Genomic DNA, 14,049 nt, shown 5'->3' on the forward strand with positions numbered 1-14,049 from the left:
CTCACAGGCTTTCTCTATGAGTGCATGGGGAAGCAGGACTCACAGGCTTTCTCTATAAGTGGATGGAAAAGCAGCACTCACAGGCTTTCTCTATGAGTGGACGAAGGAGCAGGACTCACAGGCTTTCTCTATGAGTGGACGAAGGAGCAGGACTCACAGGCTTTCTCTATGAGTGGACGGAGGAGCAGGACTCACAGGCTTTCTCTATGACTGGATGGGGGAAGCAGATATTACAGGCTCCATCCATCAGTGAGCAGGGAAAACAAGAACTTTTTCTATGAATCTTGCTTTTGGGAGGCCCAGTAGACTTCTCCCGATGCCTGACCTTTTTGCACCTGTTTTCTCTGGAGTGAGATTCAGAGTAAATTACATTTCTTTGTGATGGGGGGGGGGAGCAAATGTCACGACTGTGTGTACTATATAACATATACTGTATATAGTTAAGGGTTTGTTCACATCAGTGTTTTCCGTATTTATGTTCCGTCAGAGAAACAGAAAGACAGAAAAAATAGCAGATTTGTTTTAATCGCCATTTGTTTGAAGTGGTTATTTTGTGCATCGGTTTTGCTCAGTTTGTGTCTGTTCCTCAGGTTTCATTTACTGTTGACAAGAGAAAATGTGGCGCCTGCTGCACATTTTCTGCAAAAAATTACAGAAACATGACGACGAGTAGCTGTTTTTTTTTATCACTGACATCAATGAATGGCATAGACACAGAAGAAGTTCCATTTGTATCCATCATTTAGTCTGTTAACCGATGTAAAAACTAAATCACTGAGTATACTACAGGGAGTGCAGAATTATTAGGCAAGTTGTATTTTTGAGGATTAATTTTATTATTGAACAACAACCATGTTCTCAATGAACCCAAAAAACTCATTAATATCAAAGCTGATTATTTTTGTAAGTAGTTTTTAGTTTGTTTTTAGTTTTAGCTATTTTAGGGGGATATCTGTGTGTGCAGGTGACTATTACTGTACATAATTATTAGGCAACTTAACAAAAAACAAATATATACCCATTTCAATTATTTATTTTTACCAGTGAAACCAATATAACATCTCAACATTCACAAATATACATTTCTGACATTCAAAAACAAAACAAAAACAAATCAGTGACCAATATAGCCACCTTTCTTTGCAAGGACACTCAAAAGCCTGCCATCCATGGATTATGTCAGTGTTTTGATCTGTTCACCATCAACATTGCGTGCAGCAGCAACCACAGCCTCCCAGACACTGTTCAGAGAGGTGGACTGTTTTCCCTCCTTGTAAATCTCATATTTGATGATGGACCACAGGTTCTCAATGGGGTTCAGATCAGGTGAACAAGGAGGCCATGTCAATAGATTTTCTTCTTTTATACCCTTTCTTGCCAGCCACGTTGTGGAGTACTTGGACGCGTGTGATGGAGCATTGTCCTGCATGAAAATCATGTTTTTCTTACCTTGCAGACTTCTTCCTGTACCACTGCTTGAAGAAGGTGTCTTCCAGAAACTGGCAGTAGGACTGGGAGTTGAGCTTGACTCCATCCTCAACCCAAAAAGGCCCCACAAGCTCATCTTTGATGATACCAGCCCAAACCAGTACTCCACCTCCACCTTGCTGGCGTCTGAGTCGGACTGGAGCTCTCTGCCCTTTACCAATCCAGCCACGGGCCCATCCATCTGGCCCATCAAGACTCACTCTCATTTCATCAGTCCATAAAACCTTAGAAAAATCAGTCTTGAGATATTTCTTGGCCCAGTCTTGACGTTTCAGCTTGTGTGTCTTGTTCAGTGGTGGTCGTCTTTCAGCCTTTCTTACCTTGGCCATGTCTCTGAGTATTGCACACCTTGTGCTTTTGGGCACTCCAGTGATGTTGCAGCTCTGAAATATGGCCAAACTGGTGGCAAGTGGCATCTTGGCAGCTGCACGCTTGACTTTTCTCAGTTCATGGGCAGTTATTTTGCGCCTTGGTTTTTCCACACGCTTCTTGCGACCCTGTTGACTATTTTGAATGAAACGCTTGATTGTTCGATGATCACGCTTCAGAAGCTTTGCAATTTTAAGAGTGCTGCATCCCTCTGCAAGATATCTCACTATTTTTGACTTTTCTGAGCCTGTCAAGTCCTTCTTTTGACCCATTTTGCCAAAGGAAAGGAAGTTGCCTAATAATTATGCACACCTGATATAGGGTGTTGATGTCATTAGACCACGTCCCTTCTCATTACAGAGATGCACATCACCTAATATGCTTAATTGGTAGTAGGCTTTCGAGCCTATACAGCTTGGAGTAAGACAACATGCATAAAGAGGATGATGTGGTCAAAATACTCATTTGCCTAATAATTCTGCACGTAGTGTAATATCAACAAGGACCCTTGCTAGTATAAGAATATATATCACTGAGGGCAATATCCTAAAACATAACTTTTATTATGATAATTTTTAAAAACCAAATACGGAACCCGGATCAACCATCCTATTTTGTGTGAAGAAGCTATCGACGGTTAATTCTATGTGGTAGGAAACTGAGACAGTGGGATACTGGGTTAGAAAGAAATCTGTCCCTATTCTTACCCTCCACAATCTGCTCAACCCAGAGATACACCTTGATGGTAAATGCACTCTGTCCGCGTGCCTAGAACTAATCTGTCCTTAGATAGACCCTATTACATAACGTAGATCCCATATGTCATCACAGATCCCAATGCATTTCCCCCTCCAGGTAGAAGGAGGGTTCACCATGGGACTTAAAATTGTACGGGTCAATATATAGAAAGTGCAATCACATTGATATAGAAGAAAAATAAAATGCCAGCACAATGATACATGGGCAGCCAGAACCACAGGTCCAAACAGACACTCCTACGATACAGTCAGATGATACAGGGTCAACCGGCAGTGTTAGTACTTTAGAATATATTACACAGAGACGTATCGCCAGATAACCAAAAGAGTCTGGCTAATAATTACCAGTAAACAGCTACAGTATACAAATGTACAATAACTCGATACCAGTACAACCAGGCACTTTCCTGCTTCCTTGAGCGCCCTATTGCTGTACAGTACAGTGGATCACTACGATGCTCCTTGTCTTTTCACTTTTATTTTTGGTTCAGTTTTTGCATGTGTTTTCTTAGCCAAAACGAGAATTGGAAGGGTTGAGAAGTAGAACTGGTGGAAACACTGCACCAAAATAGGAAGTGAGAATGCAGGCCGGCTTGGTCTCATTTGCCTCATGACACAGTAGGTTCAGCAATGGCCTAATATTCTTATATTTGCTCACATAATAGATACATTTTTGTAGCTTCTAGTCATTCTAACATTGCTGAAATATAAACCAGCTCTTGTTTTGTGCTGATTATGTGTTTATTCTCAGGAGCCAGTGTAAACAAGTAAAGCTGCAGTGTAAGGCACGGTGAGCAGACCTGTAACGTAAGCCTTTTATGATACAGGAGAAGAATGTCAGACTGCCTTAGACCCCAGTAGATTATGAAATTAAGCAGAAGTCTCCAATTATAACTGCGTCTATGGATGGATGATGGGTCAGCGGATAACACTGAAGAAAATAGCAGGTAAACATTACTCAAAATCCACAAGTGAATATCCACTATAAGGAGATCCTGTAACCACACAATGCAACCTGTGTTCAGTATGTTATGGAGCAGAAGAAACTGAGAAGACTTACATATAGTTTTGTGAGAAAATATTTAGTAAAACATTAAGTTTATTCATTAAAATTTCTGCTATTTCTATACTTAAAGGGGTTGTGTCACTTAAGAAAATGGCATTTATAATGTAGAGAAAGTTAATAATATATTATTATCCATATTGTTTCCTTTGATAACTAGACTAATTTTACCATCACATTGTAAGCTTCTCATTTCCATGGTTACGACCACTCTGCAATTCAGCATTAGTGGTCGTGCTAGTACAGTATAGAAAAAAGCACTAGCCTCTCTGGTGGCCGCAACCATAGGAGCGCACATAGACTGGCGCTTTTTCCTATAGTGTGCAAGCACGGCCACCGTGCTGGAGTACAGGGTGGTTCTAACTAGGGATGAGCGAATTTCATATTTTGAAATTTGTTTTCAGTTCATGTTGTAATATTTACTGAATTGCGTTATGGATTCCATTACCACGGACCATAATGCAATTCCATGACGGAATGCATAACGGAATGCCTTTAGAGGATAGTTGCCACCCTCTCCCTCTGAAGAGTGGCATCCCTAAAGGTCAATATCTCCGGGTAAAAAGGAACTGCTCTAACCAAGAGGAGTTTCACAGTGAGGCTAGAAGACTGTGTAATCGCCTGAGGGATCGTGGGTATCCCCAGAATGTTCTCAGGAATGCCTTCAAGGAGGCTAATGCGAGGGACAGAAGCGATCTCCTTATTCCTAGAACATTGTGACCGGACAATACTTGTATCCGTCTCATTTCAACTTTTGATAGTGCTAATAGAGAGATTAAGGACATTCTTAATAAATTCTGGCCCATTCTGTTGATGGACTCCGATCTTGCGGATGCTATTACAAAACATCCCTATAGAAAAGGCAGAAGTCTACGGGACTGTTTGGTCCTGAGCCATTATATGGCTCCATCTACCAATGAGACTTGGCTCTCCAGGAAACCTACTGGAGTATTTAGATGTGGAAGATGTAAGGCCTGTAATTTTATTTCGACGGCCAAAACTGTCATGTGCTCAGTTACGCATCAAACATACTCTGTAAGGGATTTTGTCAATTGCAAGACTAGGGGGGTTGTATACATCTGTCAATGCCCCTGTCCCCTGGATTACGTTGGCAAAACAATCTGTGAATTCAGGAGGAGGGTCTGTGAACATGTTAACAATGTTCTTAATAAAAGAGAGACCCCATTGCTGAACGTGTGATAGATAAACATAAATAAAAAAAATAATGTGTATATTGCTTTGCCCTTATATGGCCAATAGGGATATATATATCCCCTGTATTGCCATGTATATGTTAGCCCTGTATGGCCCGGGGGGGGGGGGGGGTGTCCTAGCATATATATGTATATACTGTATATATATTTGAAAGTAGGTAAAAGGAAAATCACTGCAGCTCTCACCTACCACCTACCAGTGGATGATCAGACCTGGACTAAGTCTGGAGCAAAATATGGAAAGAACACGGATTCCAGCTCTTCACAATAAAAAAGGCTTTTATGTTGGATGCACTATTAACCAGCTCAAAGTGAGAATTCACAAACACCTTAGTGACATCCCACATGTTTTAACGCGCAATGTCTCAGCAGCCACATCACACTTTGCGATAGTACACAAGGGCGATACTTCTGCGTTTTATGTGCAAGGTGTTGAAAGAGTTACAGTTCCGGTTAGAGGGGGAAATCGTAGACAAAAACTTTATAGTAAAGAAACATACTGGATGTTCAACCTTGGAACATGTATACCTAAAGGGTTGAACAGGAAACATGATTTAACCCTACAATACAAATGATTTGGTTTTCTTTGATTAAGGGCTCCGTCCCACTCGATTGGGATTATTTTCCCTATGTCCAGCATTTCATGGCCACCAGGTGTTTGCTCCAGGTGATGGAAATCATTCAATCAAGTGGGCAGGTCTCTTGACTGTGTATAAAACTGAGGTTTTAAGTTTATTTTATTTGTCTTGATGAAGGGCTAGGATGTAACAGCCCGAAACAACAACTTGTCTCACTCTAGGATGTCGGATTTTATGGAAGTCGAATAAAAGCCTTTTTTATTGTGAAGAGCTGGAATTTATGTTCTTTATTTATTTATATATATATATATATATATATATATACACACTCACCTAAAGAATTATTAGGAACACCTGTTCTATTTCTCATTGATGCGATTATCTAGTCAACCAATCACATGGCAGTTGCTTGAATGCATGTAGGGTTGGATCCTGGTCAAGACAATCTCCTGAACTCCAAACTGAATGTCAGAATGGGAAAGAAAGGTGATTTAAGCAATTTTGAGCGTGGCATGGTTGTTGGTGCCAGACGGGCCGGTCTGAGTATTTCACAATCTGTTCAGTTACTAGGATTTTCACGCACAACCATTTCTAGGGTTTACAAAGTATGGTGTGAAAAGGGAAAAACATCCAGTATGCGGCAGTCCTGTGGGCGAGAATGCCTTGTTGATGCTAGAGGTCATAGGAGAATGGGCCGACTGATTCAAGCTAATAGAAGAGCAACGTTGACTGAGATAACCACTCGTTACAACCGAGGTATGCAGCAAAGCATTTGTGAAGCCACAACACGCACAACCTTGAGGCGGATGGGCTACAACAGCAGAAGACCCCACCGGGTACCACTCATCTCCACTACAAATTGGAAAAAGAGGCTACAATTTGCACAAGCTCACCAAAATTGGACTATTGAAGACTGGAAAAATGTTGCTTGGTCTGATGAGTCTCGATTTCTGTTGAGACATTCAAATGGTAGAGTCCGAATTTGGCGTAAACAGAATGAGAACGTGTATCCATCATGCCTTGTTACCACTGTGCAGGCTGGTGGTGGTGGTGTAATGATGTGGGGGATGTTTTCTGGGCACACTTTAGGCCCCTTAGTGCCAATTGGCCATCGTTTAAATGCCACGGGCTACCTGAGCAGTTCTGAAGGCAAAAGGGGGTCCAACATCGTATTAGTATGGTGTTCCTAATAATTATTTAGGTGAGTGTATATATCTATCTATCTATATATATATATATATATATATATATATAGATATGTGTACATGCCCTTGTATTTACACACTTGTCTGTTTATACTTATATTAATGCTCCCCCAGGTTGTATATTATTTATATAGATGTATTATACAGTATGTACAGTGAGGAACAGAAGTATTTGAACACCCTGCACTTTAGCAAGTTCTCCCACTTAGAAATTATGGAGGGGTCTGAAATTCACATTGTAGGTGCCTTCCCACTCTGAGAGACTAAAAAAATTAAAATTCTGGAAATCACATTGTATGATTTTTAAAGAATGTATTTGTCTTGCACGGCTGAACATAAGTATTTGAACACCTGAGAAAATCTGTGTTAATATTTGGTACAGAAGCCTTTGTTTGCAGTTCCAGAGGTCAAACGTTTCCTGTAGTTCTTGACCAGGTTTGCACACACTGCAGCAAGGATTTCGGCCGACTCCTCCACACTGATCTAATCTAGATCTGTCAGGTTTTGGGGCTGTCGCTGAGCAACACAGAGTTTCAGCTTCCTCCAAAGATGTTCTATTGGATTTAGGTCTGGAGACTGGCTAGGCCACTCCAGAACCTTGATATGCTTCTTACGGAGCCGATCATTGGTTATCCTGGTTGTGTGCTTCGGGTCGTTGTCATGTTGGAAGACCCAGCCACGACCCATCTTCAATGCTCTGACTGAGGGAGGTTGTTGCTCAAAATCTCACAATTAATGGCCCCATTTATCCTCTCCTTAAAACAGTGCAGTCGTCCTGTCCCCTTCGCAGAAAAGACCCCCCAAAGCATGATGTTACCCCCCCATGCTTCACAGTAGGGATGGTGTTCTTGGGATGCAACTCATCCTTCTTTTTTCTCCAAACACAACGAGTGAAGTTTAGACCATAAAGTTCTACTTTGGTCTCATCTGATCACATGACTTTCTCCCATGCCTCCTCTGGATCATCCAGATGGTCATTGGCAGACTTCAGACGGGCCTGGACATGTGATGACTTGAGCAGGGAAACCTTCCGTGCAATGCATGATTTTCAACCATGACGGCGTAGTGTTCTACCAACAGTGACCTTAGAAACTGTGGTCCCAGCTCTGTTCATGTCATTGACCAGCTCCTCCCTTGTAGTTCTGGGCTGATTCCTCACCTTTCTTATCATCAGTGATACCCCACGAGGTGAGATCTTGCATGGAGCCCCAGTCTGAGGGAGACTGACAGACTTCTTTAGCCTCTTCCATTTTCTAACAATTGCTCCAACAGTTGATCTATTTTCACCAAGCTGCTTGGCAATTGCCCCGTAGCCCTTTCCAGCCTTGTGAAAGTCCACAATTTTGTCTCTGGTGTCTTTTGAGAGCTCTTTGGTCTTGCCCATGGTAGTAGTTGTCGTCTGATTGACTGTGGGGTGGACAGGGGTCTGTAAAGAGCTCAGACAGGTGCTACTAAGTTAGATTTATAAGTGGAGTAGAGGTGTACTTTTTAAAGGCACATTAACAGGTCTTTGAGAGCCAGAATTCTTGCTGTTTCTTAGGTAATCAAATACTTATGTTCAGCCGTGCAAGACAAATACATTCTTTAAAAATCATACAATGTGATTTCCTTTTTTTTTATTTTTTATTCTGTCTCTCAGAGTGGGAATGCACCTACAATGTGAGGTTCAGACCCCTCCATGATTTCTAAGTGGGAGAACTTGCAAAATCGCAGGGTGTTCAAATACTTCTGTTCCTCACTGTATATAGATATGCCCCAATTATCTATATGTATATACCGTATTTTTCGCCGTATAAGACGCACCGGCGTATAAGACGCACCTAGGTTTTTGGGGAGGAAAATAAGAAAAAAAATTTTTTAACCAAAAGGTGTGCTGTGGGTTTGGTGGGTTTGGAACTAGGTGGTCTGTGGATGGCACTATTACTGGGGATCTGTGGATGACGGACACTGTTATGGGGGGATCTGTGGATGACGGACACTGCTATGGGGGGATCTGTGGATGACGGACACTGTTATGGGGGGAACTGTGGATGACGGACACTGTTATGGGGGAACTGTGGATGACAGACACTGTTATGGGGGGATTTGTGGCTTGCACTGTTACAGGGGGGGGGATCTGTGGATGGCACTGTTATACATGTGTCATCCACAGACCCTCCCAGCCCATAACTGTGCCATCCACAGATCCCCCGCCGCTCCAGTATACTAATATAATATGTCTTATTCAATTAATAGTTATTAAATATGCCTCTTTATTCCTAAAAGTACCTTAAATCCTAAGCGCTTCAGTACAATGCCGGCAGGCCGGGCAGCCGGCGCGGCGCGTCACTCACTGACGTCACTTGCCTGCGCCGCCTGCTTCATTCATAAAGTAGGCGGCGCAGGCACGTGACATCAGGGAGTTACGCTGCCGCCCGCCCGGCCTGCATTGTACAGATGCGCTTAGGATTTAAGGTACCATTAGGCATAAAGGGGCATATTTAATAACCATTAATTGAATATGACATATTTTATTAGTACACCGGAGCGGCGGGGCGGGCCTTTAGTACAGTGACTGCACCGCCCCGCCGCTATTGCCGGCCCCAGCTCCTCCTCCCAGTCCCTCCCCGAGTCCCCGCTCGCTTTACATCGCTGCCAGCGATGTAAAACTGACTGCATTCGCCGTATAAGACGCAGGGGCATTTCTCTCCCATTTTGGGGGAAGAAAAAGTGCGTCTTATACGGCGAAAAATACGGTACTTATATAGACCTAAATGTGGCCAGTAATCAACCCCACCAGCCTAATCCTCCTGCAGGCGCATGCCAGCGCGTCTGCAGGAGGGAAGTGACACCTAGGTGACTGGACAATCATGTCCTGTTTCGGGTCACTTCAAAGGACAGGGGATCAATAGAGATCCTCTGCCCTTTGATAGCATCTCCAGCAAGGGTGAGATGCTTTATATAACAGGGACAGGGGAACAAAGAGTTCCTCTGCCCCTGTGTGTCACATACCTCCGGCTCTGTATTTACAGCACCAGAGGTATGCGGGCGTTTCACAGGCGGGAGATTCAAATCATCTCCCGCCAGGACGTGCAGGCTGGTGCAGTGACGTCATATCACCGCGCCAGCCCACGCGGACTTGGCTGCAGCGCGGGAAGTCGGGAGCGAGCGCGGGCGGGTTTAAATAACCCGGCAGCGCTGCGCTGAAGGAGACTGAAGTTTAACCAGATCAGCACCAGAAGGAGGGAAGAAAGCGCAGGAGGGTGGAGGAGGAAGTTGAGCCGTGCAGCCCGGACAAAAGAATCATTCCCCCAGGAGAACGAGCAGTGCCCTAGAGACGAGCACCCCTGGAAGACGAGCATTAACCCCTGCATCTAGCTGAGTATCCTATACCACCGACGATTATAACCTGCATTAACCCTTTCCCATATAAACCACCAATAGCCACCCCTTATACCTCTGTATTCCCAGTATCATTAACCCTTTCATCCCTGCCATTGGCAGCGACGTAGTGGGATGCAGCGCGACGTAAGCATGTAGACGCGCCGCAGCCCCTCCCACCTCCTACCCCCTGCCCGGAGAACTATATAGTTAAAGGAACTATTTGAGGTCATCAGGACTATTCGGAGAAACTCATCTCCAGGGACTGACGGGCTCCCGTTTGAAATTTATCGCCAATATGGAGAGATAATTTTGCCAATGCTATTACAGGTGTTAAATAATACGTACCAGACTGGGAAACTCCCTTCATCTCTATCTGAAGCAGTGATCACCCTTATCTTAAAAAAAGATAAGGATGAAAGCGACACTGGTGCGTATCGCCCAATTGCTCTGTTAAACACAGATTATAAAATCTGCGCAAAAATATTCGCTAATAGACTGAAGAGCGTCATTGATAGGCTAATCCACCCAGACCAGACGGGGTTTATACCCAAGAGACTTGTACAAACTAGCATACGTAGAGCTTTTTTGAATATGCAGGTGGAGGTTCCCACTCCATCCTGTCTTTAGATGCTGAGAAAGCATTTGACAGGGTGGAGTGGGAATACTTATGGCAAGTTATGCATAAGATGAATCTGGGCCAATACTTTATTAAGTGGTTCCAGATTCTGTATAATCATCCCAAAGCCAGAATTAACATTAATGGAATATGGTCTGAACAAATAGAACTACGGTACATAGAAGAACTAGACAGGGATGTCCCCTTTCTCCTCTATTGTTTTCCCTATTTATAGAACCATTGGCAGCGAAAATCAGATCGGATAAAAGGATTAGTGGCTTCGGCATGAATGGGACCTCTGATAAGATAAGTATGTATCTTATGGAACTAATAGATAAGTTTACTGATATTTCGGGGTATATAATCAATTGAGCCAAATCAGTATTGCTACCACTCGACCAGGCAATTCCACGGACCTCCAAAGGAATTAGGGTATTAACACCTATGGAATCTCTGGATTATTTAGGGGTAAAGTTGAGCGCAAGTATATTAGATTTTACGAGACTGAATGTCTCCCCCTTGCTAATTAGATGTAAAAACTAAATTAGTATTTGGCAAAAGCTATCAATAAGGACAGGCGGATAGAATTGCACTAATTAAAATGGTGTTACTTCCCCAGATTTTGTATGTTTTGGCAGCCTGTCCAGTTTGGTTAGAGGATTCTTTCTTCAACCATCTGGAACGGCTGCTAAATGACTTAATCTGGGGAAGAAAAAGGGTAAAATTAAAACAAAAATATCTTTGGTTAGGGGAAGAGGACAGCAGGCTATCGGTTCCCTATTTCCAGGGATATTACTTAGCCTCCCAAGTCCAATGTATAAAGTCAGGGGGAAACAACATAAATAAATATATAGCAAAGGGCTTTTACTGCCCAAAATACAATATATTTAGTGTATTGGAGACTGGATTTATTAAAACTAAAGGGAAAACAATTCCAATATGTCGAATGGTTGACTTGGTTTGGGGAATATTAGGAATTTTGAAGACTTCATATTTTTCACCCCTATGGTGTAATAGTAATATTAGTGAATTTCAATTAATCACAGAACACAAATATTGGGAAAATCACGGTATTATTTATGTACCACAGTTAGTTAAAAACGGGGAAATAAGATCACTAATAGAACTATGTCCTGGAATGAAACTAGATTCAATGAGCCGGTATCGATATTATCAATTGAAACACGCAATTGATGCTACACAAAATAAGGAATAACGAACAACAAATCACAAATTTATTGACTTTTGTTATCAATATACGTTAACAAGGGGGACTATCTCCCAAGTATATAGGAGAATAAGGAAGGGTATGGGGAAAATAATGAAATTTAATAGTGAAGAAAAATGGGCAAAGTGCAGTCTTTAATATCTCTTCCATGTAATCTGGAAGTCGCCGTCTTAGGTAGTATTCCATCATTTACCAGAGACAAAAGGAAAAAAAGGGTTTGGATAAGGGGTCTTATGGTAGCAAGGGTGATTATTGCTAGAGAGTGGGGTGCAAAGAGTGCACCGAATATTATAGAGTAGAAAAACTTACTGGCACGGATCGAGAGGTTTGAGGAACATATCGCCGATAGCAGATGAGTGGAGTCGCTGCCTGGAGAGTGGGATGGGCGGGTTTTTTTTATGTGTAACTTGGGTGACAATAACATAACACACAACTTGCTAGTTTTGTGATGTTTTTGTTTGTTGTACTTTATTTTACTGACTGTCCTGGCAGATTTTGTGTCGATGAATCCGGATTGTTGTAATGTCAAATTGGTCTGTTTTTTGTATTGGAAAATGAATAAAAAATTTTTATGAAAATAAAAAAAAAAAAAAAAGACTACCCCCTTGCACAGCTTTCTCTGTAAAAATGCCACAAGGGGGCCCACTGAGATTTATCGCCCAAGGGTCCACATGAACCTGGAGCCGGCCCTGATACACACCTATTAACATGAATAGGAGGGAGCCGTCCTATTGAAGTGAATGGGATGGTGGAGCTGTATTTACACCTGCTCACTGTTGCAATGTCGATGGCGAGCAGGTAAACGGAGAAGAGAACACAGCGCTCATACGAGCTCTGCATTCTCTTCCAACAGTTGATCGGCGGGGGTGCCGGATTGATGACTTATCAATATAGCAAAAGCGGAGGACCCCCTTAAATGTATAAATTACAAGATTTACTGAATCTTTTTAAACAATCTCAATCTGCTCAGCTCCTCCTGCTGTATAACGCGCTCAGATTGCACTGCAATTCATGACGACAAGTCCTCTTTAACCTTTTCAATAAATAAAATGAGCACCAAATAATCAGCATTGTAATAATACACAAAGCCTTTTCATAAGAAAAAAAATGCATGTTTAATTGCTTTAAACCACAAACAAGCATGAAAATAAATCTTTGAAAATGTTAAACAGATATATATATATATATATATATACGGTAGTTTTTTATTTGTATTTTATTTTTATTTTTGTGAGATGACAAAATCATTTTAGTAAGGAGTTGAAATTGAAACTATTACACAATGCTAAAGCCATGAGACCGGTCAACAAGTAAAGAATATGGAACTATGATAAGTCGCTGTATTACTGAGGCTCAGAACGAGAATTTCTACAAACATAAATAATGAACCGTCCATTAACAAATCACAGGAAAAGTATTATTCACATTCCAGGTAAAGAAGACAAGCACATGTTTGTTCACAAGCTCTTTATACTCTATGTATCGTATAATAATAGTTTATTATTTTCCTTTTTTTTGTGTGTGTTTTTTCGTCATCTTTCGGTTTTGCATATAAAAAGTAGAATCCTGACAATATTGAGTAGAATAGTAAAAAAAAAGAATAAAAAAAACACAATAAGGAGACATAAAGCACAGCTCCACCTATAATCACAAAATCATCAGTAATTATAAGGCCTTGAGATCTCTCCTGCAGATCTGATAAAAAGTTGGTAAATCTGTTCAATAGTTAAATCTGTGTTTGTGATAACCATTATGGCGGCCATTATAGTTCCCACTGACGTTGTCACCAAGCATAGCGTCTCGATTGGCAAACCTGCCTAGTTGTGCACTGAGGCATCCCACGTGGACCTATCAAAATCTAGGCATACCTGCTATTAAAAGGGAATCGGTCACATTAAAAATAGAGTCTGATCTGAGGGCTGAATGTTATAGGGCAGGAGATGCTGAGCAGATTGATGTATAGTTTTATGGGAAAATATTCAGCGTAACTTGTATTCACTTAGTGGGATATTTTTTTTACTAATATTTGCCACTTTTTGGCATATTAAAGTCGCAGATTTTGTCACACAGCATTTTTGCCGAAAAATCTGCAACTTTTTTCCACTCATGCCACTTATCTAGAGTGCCAAGAAAAGGGGCGTGGCTTGGGCAGGGAATCGGGCGGACA

This window comes from Bufo gargarizans, chromosome 7 (genome assembly GCF_014858855.1).
Source record: "Bufo gargarizans isolate SCDJY-AF-19 chromosome 7, ASM1485885v1, whole genome shotgun sequence".
Classification (NCBI taxonomy): Eukaryota; Metazoa; Chordata; class Amphibia; order Anura; family Bufonidae; genus Bufo; species Bufo gargarizans.